The 15,112-nt window shown below is 42.8% G+C and overlaps 1 protein-coding gene across 5 annotated transcripts in view; it reads right to left on the minus strand.

Annotated features, from left to right (window-relative positions):
* The window catches only part of LOC132393124 (rho GTPase-activating protein 6-like), a 532,445-nt gene that overhangs the window by 180,848 nt on the left and 336,485 nt on the right, over positions 1-15,112 (minus strand). Inside the window, exon 1 of one of the 5 annotated variants that reach the window (XM_059967958.1) lies at positions 12,387-12,404. The exons of 3 other annotated variants lie outside the window; for them this stretch is intronic. The gene's annotated coding sequence lies outside the window, so the exon portion shown is untranslated. Of the gene's footprint in view, positions 1-5,666; positions 5,842-12,386; positions 12,405-15,112 lie in introns of those variants that run through there. One more of the 5 variants, XM_059967959.1, reaches the window with a different exon arrangement.

Consider the following 15,112-nt stretch of genomic DNA (forward strand, 5'->3'; position numbering starts at 1 on the left):
GTGTAATAAGTGTAATAACTTCACTGAGTTCTATCTATCATTTTTCAGCCCATTTTTCCAGCAGGTCCAGATCTCGTTGCAAGCTTTGATAGCCTTCCTTACTGTCCACCATGCCCCTAATATTGGTGTCCTCTGCAAATCTGCTAATCTGGTTTACCACATTATCATCCAGATCACTGATACAGATCACAAACAACAATGAAACCATCACCAATCTCTGCAACATGCAGAGGCAACCATCTACTACCAGTCTCTGGCTTCTCTCATGAAGCCAATTTCAAATCCAATTTACTGAATGACAAGCAACTGAATCTTCTTGACCAACCTCTCAGATGGGACCTTGTCAAAGTTCATGTAGACAATATTCACTGCCTTTCTTTAATCAGCTTTCCAATAACGCTCTTGAAAAACTCTTAAGACTGGTAAGACATGATCCACCATGCACATAGCCTTGCTGAGTACCCCTAATCAGTCCGTCTATCCAAGCACTTACTTAGAATAATGTCCAATGATTTACCCACTACTGATGCCAGCTCACAGGCCTATCATTTCCTATCTTATTCTTAGAACTTTTCTTAAACAGCAGAATAGCATTAGCTATCCTCCAATCCTCCAGCACTACACCCATGGCTAAGGACCATTAAGTACCTCTGCTGGGGTCAGGCCCTGAGGTTTTATCCACCCTAATTTGTCTCAAGACAGCAGAAACCTCCTCCTCTCTAATCCGTATCAATCCATGATCTCGTTGCTGTTTTGCCTCAGTTCTAAAGACTTTGTGTCCGCCTCCTGAGTGAATATAGATGCAAAAAATCCATTTAAGACCTCCCCTGTGTCTTTTGGCTCCATAAATAGGTGACCATGCTGATCTTCAAGATGACAATTTTGTTCCTCGCTTTTCTTTTGCTTTTAATATATCTGTAAAAGCCCTTGGAATTCTCCCTCACCTTGTCTGCTAGAGCAACTTCATGCCTTATTTTATCCCTCCCGATTCTCTCTTCCACAAGAGTGTTCTTTTGCATCTCTTATACTCCTCAAGCAACTCTTTATTTCCTTGCTGCCAATTCTTGCTATGCACCATCTTCATCTTAACCAGGGCCTCAGTATCTCTCAAAAAACAAGGTTCCCTAGACCTGTTAGCGTTGCCATTTATACAACCTCTGTACTCTCAAAGTTTCAGTTATGAAGGCCTCCCACTTAACAAGCACATCTTTGCCAGAAAACAACCTGACCCAATCCACACTTGTCAGATCTTTTATGATACCATTAAAGTTGGCCTTTCTCCAATTTAGAATCTCAACCTAATCTATCCCTCTCCATAGTTATCTTGTAATCACTGGCACTATGATCACTAGATGCAGTGTTCCCATGCACAAACTCCTGGCACATGGTCTGCCTCATCCTCTAATAAGAGGTCCATCATAATCTCACCAGTTGGGACTTCTTGTACCGCTCTCTTCCGCGCTTTGAGGCGCATCAGGTGGCAACCTTGCTGTTTCTTTCAGCATTTCTGTCTGATTTTTTTTATAAAATGAGTCCAAGTTGCTAGTTCAGCTTTCAACCAAGCACGGATGGAAGGAATGTCAAGAGCTGGCTGCATTCTAACCCAGGACCGCTCGCCTTGAGGTCCGGTGCGGATGCACTATACCAGGGGTCACCAACCCTTTTTTGCATTGCAGACCGGTTTAATGTTGACAATATTCTTGCGGACCAGCTGATCGGGGGGGGGGGGGGCTGTTACGACCGGAATATAGGTGATAAGTGAACTATAAGTCACTCATAAGTGGCTAATACACTCAATTTCGTTTCTAAAAGGGGTTATCTAACAAATTTAATATCAAGCACACAGGGTATATTTTCCTCGCATGAATATAGGGATAAGTCAATTACAAGTCAATAGCATCATAACATTTTAACTAACAAATGGACATTAAAAACACAGTGCATGTTTTCCTTGTATGAACATATAAAATCATTGCAACACACCAATATCGCTGAATCAGTGGGAGCCCTGGACTTGTTTCCCTGCAACAAGATGGTCCCATCGAAGGGTGACGGGAGACAGTGATACTCGAAGGGGGTTCCTTATGTCCAGTCTATTCCGCAATTTAGTTTTCGTGGCGTTCCTTGCAGAAAACCCCGCTTCGCAGAGATATGATGTTAGAAATAGAAGCAACATTTTCAGTGCTTTCGCGGCTATCTCAGGATATTCAGCCATAACTTCAATCCAGAACGCCGGCAGAAGATGTTATGTCAAACATGGCTACACCATCAGCTGGCTTATTGGGATTTCTATACGTATACTGATTAAGGAAATTTTCCTGAACATATTTGACAAACCCTAGCTCAGCCAGCCCTTTTATAGTGTGGGAGTCCCAGTCAATATATGGAAAGTTAAAATCACCTATCATCACAACCACTGTCACTCTACAAATTTCCTCCTTTAAATTCTACCGACTATTGGGTGGTCTATAACATAGTCCCATTAGCATGGTAATCCCTTTTTTATTCCTCAATTCCACCCACCTGGCTTTAGTAGACAAACTCTCCAGTCTTTCCTACTGTAGCAATACCATGACATTTTGCCTGACTAGTAATGCTACCCCTCCCCCTTTAATCCCTCCCACTCTATCATGTCTAAAACAACAGAAGATGGAAAATTCAGCTCCCAGCCTTGACCCTCCTGCAACTATGTCTCACTAGTGACTTTGATGTCATAATTGCACGTGCTGATCCATGCCTTAAACTCATCCACCCTACCTACAATACTCCTTGCACTGAAATAGGCACAATGCAGAATATTATTTATACCATTATCAAAGTTTCAATTCTCGTCTTTGTATGCAATCTTAACTACATCATTCCCTGCAACCACTGCACTAACTGCCCTGATACTCTGGTTCCCATCCTGTGCAACTCTAGTTGAGACACCACCGCACCCCACCAAGCGCTGCATGAGCAAACCTCAGCACAAGGCTAAAAGTCCCCGTCCACTTCAGGCGCAAACAGCCTGCCGGTAAAGGTCCCACCTCCCCTGGAAGACAGCCTTATGATCCAAAAATCTGAAGGACGCTTGTCTGCACCATCTCCTTAACTACATGTTAAACTGTATGGTGTTCCTGCTTCTGGCCTCACCAGCACATGGCATGAGTAGAAACCCTGAGATCACATCCCTGGAAGGTGCTATCCTGTAACTTAGCATCTTTTGCAGGACCTCATCATCCTTCCTCATTGGTACCTGTTGGGTACTTAATATTTCAGTAGTATTTGAGTAATATTGTCAATGTATTGAGTAAGCATTCTTGTTCTTTAAATCATTGTGGGTTATATTTATAAATACAGGAATTACATACGTCATCGCACTACCGTGTGATATGCACATGCCACGCTTAAAGTAAAGATGAAGTTAGACTCACATTTCAGACTCCCATGTCTTCCTTTAAATTAGTTTAATGTTTTGAAGTTACAAAACATAACAGTTCCAAGCCAGGCAACAACCTTCTGGCTGCTCACCCTCCCACTTTAAGAATGCTATGGACTTGACCTGTGCTAACCCGGACACCTGGGAGGCAACATACCATCCGGGAATCTCCTTCTCATCCCCAGAACCTCCAGTACGATTCTCTAAGCCAATGAATTCACTATTACTACTGCTTGCCTCTTCTTTCCTCTTCTCCTCTGAGTTTTTAAACAGCTGGACTCCTGACTGGAGCCAGAGAACTCTTCTAGGTTAAACCCTCAGCTCGAAGAAAACACAATGGATTAGAAAGCAGTAACTTGTTATTGAGGGGAATAGCCACAGGGATACAGTACCCTGCACTGGCTGCTTATCCCCTCACCCCTGACGTTCACCCAGTTGCCTGTGTCCTGCACCTTAGGTGTAACTACCTACTGTACCTCCTGTCAAGCCTTCCGAATGACCCAAAGCTCATCCAGCTCCCTAATGTGGTAAGAAGCAGGTGAAGTCTTCAGGAACACTAGAGGTCTCACTGTCTTCCCACATCCTGCAAAAGGAGCATTCCACTGCCTTGCCTGGCATTCCCACCGCTGTGCTTGCACAATAAGGGAAGTACTTGAATACATTCAAATCTATTTTAAAAGCTTATTCCACTCATGTTTAACAATGTTAATGTGACTATGTCAAAGCAATCTCATAGCCACTCCCCTGCCTTCTTTGTTGCCCTTGTTTCTAGAAACTTGTTCTTTAGCTTCTGCCTGTATGCAGTTAGGAAGAGGTCAGTCAAATGATCAGATTTTCCAAAATGTGGCCCAGGAATGGAATGGTAGGCACTCCTAATTGTAATATACCAATGGCCCAATGTATTGGGACCCCTGGTGCTGCAGGTTATATATTGATGATAATTGGGCAGAGCTTTCTTCAACCAATCCTGACTGAAGTTTGGGCAAATTTCTACAGGTAAGTGCTGGACAGTATATTGACTGGTTGCTGCACAGCCTGTTTGGCCATTGAGTGGAAAATCCTATAAAAAGTAGTGGATGTGGCCCAGTTCATTAAGGGTAAAGCCCTCCCACCAACGAGTGTGTCTACAAGGAACAGTGTCACAGGACAACAGCATCCATCAAAGAACTCCACCTTCCAGGCCAATGCTCTCTTCTTGCTGCTGCCATCAGGAAGAAGGCACAGAAGCCCCAGGACCCACACCACCAGGTTCAGGAACAGTTATTAGCCCTCAATCATCAGGCTCCGGAACCAGAGGGTAGAACTTCACTCGCCCCATCACTGAAGTGTTCCCACAGCTATGGATTCACTTTCAAGGACTCTTCATCTCATTTTCTCAATATTTATTGCTTATTCCCTTTTGTTTCTTTTGTGTTGGCACAGTTTTGCACATTGGGTGTACGTCCATTCTTTTGGGTGCAGTTTTTCATTGATCCTATTGTGATTCTCGAATTTACCGTCATGTCGTTCCTATTCTGCAGAGAATTACAATGAAACATGTGCAAAGGCAATGTCATGGTAACACCAGGGTAAACATTACTTAACAATTCATTGTATTGAGCTGGGATCTCCCGCCAAGCACCCACTCATAAAACAGATTCACCATTTAAAACTTACATAAGCATATCGCAGTTATAAGGAACATGGCCGGTCCAGGATGTACGTGCTTGGGAATTTAAAGGGGCTTTTTTTTTGGAAAGGCTTGTTAAACACTCAGTAACACTACACCCTATCATCCTTAATAAACGAAGGGAGAGTGCCTATAAATTAATTATACGTGTATAAATACGAATGAAGAAAACGAAGGAGAAGACTGCATCGAGAAATGAAATGATTATAGAGAAAAGTACACGTTTGGAAGGTTATCTAACTAACCGCAGCTCTCCGTGCTATCAACGGCAGTGCACATACATCTCAGCCAAACCGAATCATTCGTAATAATTTTCGCCAAACTAATTAATGATCCAAGTTTGGGCATTCCCACCCCCCAATTTTCAGGCATCCAAGAGCACTAATGGGCTGACGTTCCTTTAAGAAACTGGGAGCAGCTGGACTGGGGCAATGTTTGTACCGGCGGTGGGTGCACAGTACGTGTCCCACAGGTTGCGTTACGGTTGAGGCAGTGTGAGCACGGTGCCCCCTCGCTCTCTGAGCCAGTGCGGGTGGAATGAGCAGCGGGGCGCCGGCGCCGGCTCCGGCTCCGACTCACCCATCCAAGCCCGGCCGGGCGGCCGCCGCTCACAGCGAGAGCGCGTCCCCGTCGGCGGGCTAGCCGGGAATCAAACTCTTCCCCTCTCCGACCGGTATCTCCAACTCCACGAAAGCTCTTCCCTGCCAGCGCCGGAACCTTGCACTGACTCCTCTCTGATGATGACTCGACCCTCTTCAATTTTGTGAAATTTGCAAACTAAAGTCTAGTAAACACTGGCGTTTTATCAACCCCCCCCCCCCCCCCCCCGGCCCGCCCCCAACTCTTTTCCCGGCTCGACTGTCACTTCTAGATACTTTCCTTATTAGGAATAGAGCTCCAAAGGGCCGTCCGAAGAGGCATCGGGTAACATCCCTTCAAGGCACGTTACTGGGGTGATGGTATTGTCTTCCCTTTAAGGGACGCGGGAATAATCAAGAGGGTTCGCGTTTTTAAAAACGCGCTTCCTTCAAGCCAAGCCTCCCATGTGTTGAAGAGCAGCAACGCAGTAAGTGAAGCAGGCGAGGCTGCTGTGGAGGGTAATGGGTAAGGAGAATGACAACAGGAAGAGCGCTTACTTTGCGCTTTTTTAAAAAAAAGATGCAAGTCGAGGAACGTTGCCATTTTCCCCTCCCCGTTGCAGTAGAAGCCTCCAAAATAAAAACGTGGCAATGCAAAAAGTACCTCGTGGTGTTATTATTCTGCTTAAAAGTTCCAGGGAAGTGACAAAACCCTCGGACGTCGCCACCAAATGTCTGTCCTTTCTAAACCATTTTAATGGTGTTTTTCCATGAATAGTTGTACACAGAGTTAAACAAGCGGCAATACACATAACCCGCGCCTTCACCGACTGCTGCTACACTGGTTCACTTTCCCGGCAGATGTTTGTGGAGCAAAATCATATCCCCCACCCCCAAACAAAATACTCGATTCTATCATGTATTTATGAAAATCTTTAAAATAAATCCAATTATGTATGGCATCTCGGTGTTCCTTCCTGGCGTGCAGCTTGGGCAGTCCGGGGTGTTTCAAAGGGTTAATTTCATCACCACTTGGTGTTAGCACTTGGTATTGGCAAAATGCCAAATAACAACAAAAAGAAGGTCCTGCATTCTTAATGATTTCCCCTTCCAGAAATTATGAATTTAAGATATTGTAAAGATTAATGGTATTCTCTGAAATCTTGATGGATCTTCATGCAATGCAAACTTATTTAAGTTTTGGCAATATTTAAGTTGTGCAGTACAAACTTGTGTGATCTCAGCTGGCACATTACTCAAGTCTCTGGTAAAATATGAGCCCACATCACATGCTTTGAGTTAGAGGGAAGAGAGTGCTTGTACTTCAGCCAATGCAAGGTGGGAGATTGCATCAACAATTCATTATTTCCTCAATTTGCAGAGGGATTCCCCACTATCTGCTTCACTTTCACAAGAATAAGATACAACTTATTTATAGTGGTACTCAATCAAAAAGAAAAACAATTAAGTAATTTAAAATAATTATTTTCTGACCAATCTGCCAGATATGATAATGCTTTATCATCATTTATCCATAGGTTTTCCCTGTGGTTTTGAACATCTGCTTTTTTAATATTCTACCACCATCCCAGCCATGCCATCTTTGTAGGGCTATCACTGGGCAGAAGATATAGAAGCTTGAAGACCCCTATCAGTAGGTTCAAAAACAGCTTTTGAACTCACACCCTAAACACTACAGATTAGCAAAAGCCATGGGTGAACCAAGGGATTCATAGTTTGGCTGATGGCTAAATTGGAGGCATTCACAAGACTGGTGATCCAGAACTATACAAGGAGTGCAGATACATGCTACAGAAGGCTACTTTCGGAGTGATAAACCAATTCTGATTGAAGTTAGAGATGGAATTGGATGCACGTCAGCTCTAGTGGGGTTTTCATGCCATTACCACATGCAAGGTGAAACATGCTCCGTGAATGGCTGTGATGTTTCAAACCCAGATGAAATCAATGGTTTTTATGCTTTAAAACGACACCTCTGCAAACCCTACGGCATCAGGTGACCCTGAGATGTCAGAACATACGAACCCTTGCAGGGTGTCAGGCCCTGATGGTACACCTGTTAGGGCTCTGAAAATCTGTGCCAACCAACCAGGAGTGTTCAAAAGGACATGTTCAATCTCACTGCTGCAGTCAGAGGTTCCTCACATGCTTCAAAAGGGGGACTATCATACCAGTGCCCAAGAAGAACAGGATGAGCTGCCTTAACGACTATCATCCTGTTGCATTCACATCTACTGGGATGAAGTGCTTTGAGAGATGGTCAGAATCAACTCCTAAGCAAAGACCTGGACCCACTGCAATTTACCTATTGCCACAATAGGTCTGCAGCAGATGCAACATCACTGGCTCTCCAATTAGCCATTGATCACCTGGACAATAACATTACCTAAGTAAGGCTGCTGTCTGTTGATTACAGCTCAGTGTTCAAAACCATCATATCCTTACTACTAATCAACAAGCTCCAAATCCTGGGCCTCTGAACCTCGGTCTGCAACTGGATCCCTGACTTCCTCATCGGGAGACCACAGTCAGTGCAGACCGGAAATCCACGCTGGCTTACCTTAAGGATGCATGTTCAGCCCACTGCTCTAATCTCTCTACATCCACAACTGTGTGGTTAGGCACAGCTCAAATTACATCTATAAATCTGCCAATGACACAACTATGGTTGGTAGAATTTCAGATAATAAAGCGGTGGTGTGCAGGTAGGTCAGCCAGTTGAGCTGTGCTCAATCTCCCTCTTGTACATCTCCTTGCCATCAATGTCAAGGAACTGATTGTCCATATCAGGAAGAAGAAGTCGAGAGAACACATGCACAGTCCTCACGGAGGGTTCAGGAGTGGATAGGGTGAGCAGAGTCAAGCTACTGGGTGTTAACATCTCTTAAGTTCTCTCCTGGGCCCAACATATTGTTGCAATCACAAAGGAGGCATGACAGTGTCTATATTTCACTAGCAGTTTGAGGAGACGTGGTATGTCACCAAAGTCTCTTGCAAATTTCTATAGATGTACTGAGGAGAGCATTCTAGCTGGTTACATGACAATCTGATAGAGAGACACGACTGCAAAGGATCAGAAAAAGCTGCAGAAAGTTGAGAATTCAGCCAGCTCCATCATGGGCACTAGCCTCCCCAACAACCAGGACATCTTCAAAAGACGACGCCTCAAAAAGGCAGCATCCATCGTGAAGTGTCCTCATCACCCGCTCATGCCCTCTTCTCATTGCTACTATCATCGAGGTGGTACCGGAGCCTGAAGACACACATTCAATGTTCTAGGTATAGCTTCTTCCCCTCCGTCATCCAATTTCTGAATTGACAATGGACCATGTACACCACCTCCTTTTTGCAGTCCTTATTTAATTTATATATATTTTTAATATATTTCTTATTGTAATTTATTGTATATTTTGTATATATTGCAGTACAATATACATTGCAGTTTTTTTTAATGCAAGGGTTTCCTTGGGAGACCCTGCAAGTCTCCCCTCTCCACACCACCAATGTTGTCCAAGGGAAGGCCATTAGGGCATACGGCTTGGCACCGAGGTCATTGCAGAGCAATGTGCGATTAAGTGCCTCGCTCAAGGACACACACGCAGCCTCAGCCAAGGCTTGAACTAGCGACCTTCAGATAACTAGACGGACACCTTAACCACTTGGCTGCGCGCCAACACCATGACCTATGCCAGTGATATTAAATCTGATTCTGAAACTATGACCACTTTGATCACTTTGCACTAAAGCAGACTTTTTGTTCTAATTGTGTTCTTTCTTGTATAAAAAATTGTTTATGTTTTCCTTCTAAATGCTGCTTATATGATGCTATGTGACTACCATGCTGTTGCAAGTAAGTTTTTCATTGCACCTGCATATGACAATAAACTTGACTTGACTCATGGTGTATATTCCTTTAATTATAAATGGTTTGGGCTGATTATTAAATAAAAATTAAAGAACTTTTACAAGTAGCCATAGAAAACAGATTTTGTGGAGAAATGTGCAGGGAACAGAATCCTTACACGATCCTGGGACCGCCTGTACGTGCTGTGCAAGTACCCGTTACTGCCACTAGATGGCGATAAAGTGAAATGGAAGTTTTCCTTAAACTGTGTTAATAGAGGGTAATATTGTAATTTGTTATAATAAAGCTAATAGTTCTTTCAGTTATTAAAAATAATTTGTAGTCAAGTTCTGGAGGCCACATATATACAGATAAATGCAAACATCAGCAAGAATGATTTGTCTGGCTCCTTCTGAACCTGCATCAAAAAGACTCAGAATTGAAAAACGTGGCCAAACTTAAGTAACAAATTCCCCCCAAAATTCTCCAAATATAACGCCAATTGCAGTCCATTGAATTGCAAATATATTTTTAATGAATGGCGTCCAATCAATCACCCTGACATCGAAAATTAGCATTTTTAAAATGCAGAGCTGTTTTTCCCATTTTCAATTGATATGGGTAATAGCTCTATTGCTTTAACTGTTTGATATTTTAATTGTTTTAACTTCTAGCAACTGATGTACACCAATGAGTGCATGGGTGATGGATGGATAGAACACAGTGTGATTTAGTTGATGGGCAGTGGAGTTTTTGAAGACAGTGAACGGAAAGTGAAAAATATCATAGTTTAAATTTGTAAATTTTGACCATGAAGCTCAGAGTTAGGTGAGAACAATAAATGTGTGTTTCACAATGCTTCACAGGGATTCTAAATTCCAGTAAATCCAGAGATGACTGCCCAACCTCTGCTCTTACAGCAATCATATAATCCCTTAAATCTTGTAAATCTCCGTGGCACTTGGCAACAACATCAGATAAGAATGATAAAGCCCCACAGAAAACTACAGGTGGAGTTGCACCACATTCCATTACAGTTGCCTTAAGACATCATCACTCCTATACTCAAACCTTGAAATGAAGACCGATACCACTTGCTTTCACAAACAGATATAGCACAAAAACAGGCCCTTCAGCCCATCAAGTCCATAGCAGCAATGAAGCATCAATTTCTTTACACAACTCCTACTAATTTTCCCACATTCCCATCAATGCTAACTCCTCCACAACTCTTGCTGTTGAAGATTCAACAATGTATCTAGGGGCAATTAGGAGCAACTTACAGAGGCATTTAACTACCAACCCAGATTTTTCGGGTGTGGAAGGAAACCAGAGCATCTGGAAGCCTACAGATCACAGGGAGACAGAGAGCAGCGGAGATCAGAAATTAAGCCAGGTGATGGGGACTGTGAAGCAACAGGTCTACGAGCTGCACCATTGTTGCATTGTCCTAAGTGCACCCAGGTCTCATTCTGTCTTTCCTTTTCCCAATCCTTGATCATTCTGGCAACAGACATTTTGTTTTGTATTAAACCAAAGTGGACAGTGTCAAATACACACACTTTAACCTGCATCTGGCATAAACTTGCCCACTCGGCCCAACGTCTCAATGACACTGCAACCTCTTTGCATCTCCCTCACTGCTCACATTGCCCCTCCACCCATCCAGCTCTACATCGTCTCCAGATCTGAGACCTTATATTTAGTTCCTTCATCCAAACCGTCAATACATAGTATGGACAGGTGCAGATCCAAATCACATGCCACGAATCAGTGTCTGTCACCTGAAGACTCATTCATCCCTCTGCTCTTTCCAGTTGCCTGCACCCGGCGGATATTCAGTAGGAGAAGTTTACAACCAAGGAGAGTAAATCCACTAAAACTACTGCCCCGTAAGTGTAATCAACTTTACAGCAGGTGGAATGTGCTCAAAGTGTTTTGCACTTCATAAAAATAATAAGTGCTATAAATGAGATTTTTATTGTCTAAATTTCCCTGAAATATTGTATTAAACTGAGAAATGCACTACCCTCTGCAAAACACGAAGACACATTTTCTTGTCCCGATTTGAAAATCAAGTCTTTGAACCAGTTTATAAAGAGATTCAGTTCCACGTTAATCTTGGAGACAACCTGCAGACGGCTGCTTTCTTTATGGGCTGCGTCATCAGTAGCTGGGTTGAGTAACGTTTTGACTGGAAGTAACTGAAAATGAATAAGTCACATGGACCTTCCCCAGCAGAGCTTAGAAATGGGAGGAGGAATTGCAAGCACAAAATGCTGTTCCAGACAATGGCAATAAAGAAAAGAGCTTCACTGGAGAATAATGCTTCTTCCCAAGCTACAATGAGAACTGTGAAGTCCCATAAATATTATTCTGGCCTCGGCCAGTTCTGTTTTATGGAGGCACATCCATTATCCTAGAATTACAAAAACTACTTTGTTCTAGGTGTTTAATCTTTCAAGTCAAAACTTATTACCTCCATCCTACTCTTAAAAGATGCCTTTTTATAACAGTCTCATCATAGCATAAGGAACAAAGCACTTCACAGAGGCATTGTCAGACAAACTCTGCCATGGGACAGCAGAATGAAATTGGCAGCTAGCCAAAATCTTATATATAGTGGATTCCAGTTAATTGGGACTAATCAGGGCCAGGACATTTTGGCTCAATTCAGCAGCAGCCCCAATTAGATAAAGTTTCATGAAAATAGTTAAAGGTATAAAAAAGACAAACTACCATTTAGATAGATTCTTTATAGATCCCAAAGGAAATTACAGTGTCACAGCAGCATTACAAGTGCACAGATATCCAAATATTAGAAAAGTAGTAAGAAAGAATAAACCAATAAGTTACCTCAAACAGTTGAACAGGAAGTGGTCATTACCTCCCTGGCTAAAGGTTGATTCATTACACTGAGGTAAGAAAGACCTCATACAGCGCTCTTTGGAGCAGCACAGTTGTCTTAGTCTATTACAGTACCAAAAGTTCTCCTCTGTTCAGCCAAGGTGCCCTGCAGACGGTGAGAAACATTGTCCAGAATTGCCAGGATTTTCTGTAGGGTCCTCTGTTCTGCCACAACCTGTAGTGTGTCCAATCTGACTCCTATAACTGAGCCAGACTTTCTAATCAGTTTATTGAACATACAGAACAAAGAAGAACACTACCAATGCTACTACAGTACAAATAATTATCGATAGAAGAATTCATTCAATGTATGCTGCTGCGTGAACAGCTTGTCGTGTCCACTCTGGGGCAGCTCGCTCAGCTTTGGTCCCCACTAGACACTCAGCTCTCACCTGTGGCTCCAAGTAGCTGGCTGTATGTGACGGAGCCACAGCTTCAACAGGCAGGCTAAACCGGGTGAGGCTTGCCAGCGGGCTCCATACCCCGATGAAATAGGGACATGCCTGTCCTAGCACATGAGATCTGCCCCAGCACTCTGGGCAGATTAGATCAAGAGTGAGATGAAACGGCGAAGAAGGCAGTTGTGCAAGGCTTCTTGGAGAGCTAAGGGCATGATAAGACATGGAAGGAAGGCATGGTTATCCACTTTGTGAAAATTGCTTGTACTACTGAACCCGGACTTCGGAGGTCGAGAAAGTGGAACTGTCCCAGTGCAACATTTTTCTACTTTAAATAATCTCTCGCACAAGTTTTACTGTCATTATCTGTTACAACGGACAACCAACACACTGCCGCTTTCTTTTGTTTGACTGTAAATGAACAAAATTAGCGCAGACACAGTGCAGTTAATGGGCTGCCTACCAACAATGCTTTTGACAGCTGCATCCTCCAAATCAATATTGAAGATGATTGTCAATACATTCAAAGTCTTCATTGTTCCTAACTTGTTGAAATAGTGAAATTGTTTCATTTTTACTCCCGGCCATTTCTGGCATCTCTAAGCCCGAGTGCTTGAGAACTGTGGTGAACAAAACAGTTCTGAATTGTCTTACTGCTTATGTCTCTCCAACTATCAGTGACAAAAATCACTGCTTTTTGAACACAAACACATGCAAATGGCGCTATTTAAAGACTGTTTGCTCTAAGTATGATGTAATGTCAAAGTGCCACACAAGTTCGACTGACGTTAATTAGAAGTGTTTCAGCAACAGTCTCCTGTCCCGAGTAAGCAGCATAGTGTCCCAAATAAACGACGGGAATCCCGGCTATTTTCTCAACTCATTCTTGTTCTTTAAGAGCTATCCCAAATAAGTGGCTGACCTGATTAATTGATGGACTAATTAACCAAAATCCACAGTATATGCAATAACAGCAACTACTACTTACTTTTCTAGAGCACCTTAAATGTAGTGAAGTGTCACATGAGTTCACAAGGTCATTGAAATAAAATGGGACTAAGTTAAGTTCACAGAGATTTCAGGATTTAACATAAATAAAAAGCAGAGCGTTGAAGTGTCAAGAGGGCATTCTAAAGCTGAGAAGTCAGCCTGGTAGCACCATGGCTAGTGGAAGGATGAAGGAGCTGGAGGAATGGAGGTTTGTAGTGACTTCAAGGAGAGGTAAACAGATTAAAGACAATTAAGAGATTTGAAAACTCTGAATGATAATTTTACATTGGAAGAGTTGCTGGACTGGGAATCCAATTGAAATATGCTAACAAAGATAGCTTTGACCCTGTTTCTTATGAATCCATTTGATGAATCTACTGTTCCTTGGGAAGACATATCTAATTAATTTCTAGTCTCACACAGGCCGTGGAATAGCCCCTATGTATCTCCCTGTTTTTCAGTTACCCATTTCATGCACAAATTATGCACTCATGTACTTTCCATTCACTTTCCCCTATGGAATCAAGATTCAGCCTTTTGGCAAAAGTCAAAACAAGAATGGAGATGTTTGAAATCTGAAATTTGCTGGAGGAACTCAGCAGGTCAGGCAGCATCTATGGAAATGAATAAACAGGGCTGGAGAAGAAGGAATCTGATAGGAGAGGAGAGTGTATCATAGGAGAAAGGGAAGGTGGAAGGGACCCAGGGGAAGTGGTAGGCAGTTGAGAAGAGGTAAAAGGCCAGAGTGGGGATGAGGGGAGAGACATTTTTGTTGAGGTGAAAAAGGCTTAGCAACATCTGTAGAAGCAACACCTGTCTCTTGCTGTATCTTTTTTTAAAATCACACTACACTGGCATCAGGCAGAATGCATTTGGACTGTGACAGATCCAAGCTGTTGAGTTGAGTGTAGATCAGGGGTTTCCAACCCTTTTTTAAAAAATACCTTGGACCAATACAATTAAGCAGGTGGCCCATGGACCTCAGGTTGGAAAGCCCTAGTGTAGATGTATAAACAGGAAGATTCCGATGTGCATACCACATTGATCCTGTCAGTCACATTCAATCCAAGTAGAGCAGATGCAGGATTTCCACAAATGGTCTCTGTAACCCAGAGCAAGACAAGATAATAAAACATTTTTTGATCACTACCTGCCTTTGATAAATCTTTTTAGAAATATTTTTAGAATAAATGATGTGCAAGGTTATGGAACATTGCAAGTTCAATGTAATCATTATCTCTCAAGGACACGATAAACCAGCACTTGTCTTTCCACACCTGAGGTATG

This window comes from Hypanus sabinus, chromosome 4 (genome assembly GCF_030144855.1).
Source record: "Hypanus sabinus isolate sHypSab1 chromosome 4, sHypSab1.hap1, whole genome shotgun sequence".
NCBI classification, from domain to species: Eukaryota; Metazoa; Chordata; class Chondrichthyes; order Myliobatiformes; family Dasyatidae; genus Hypanus; species Hypanus sabinus.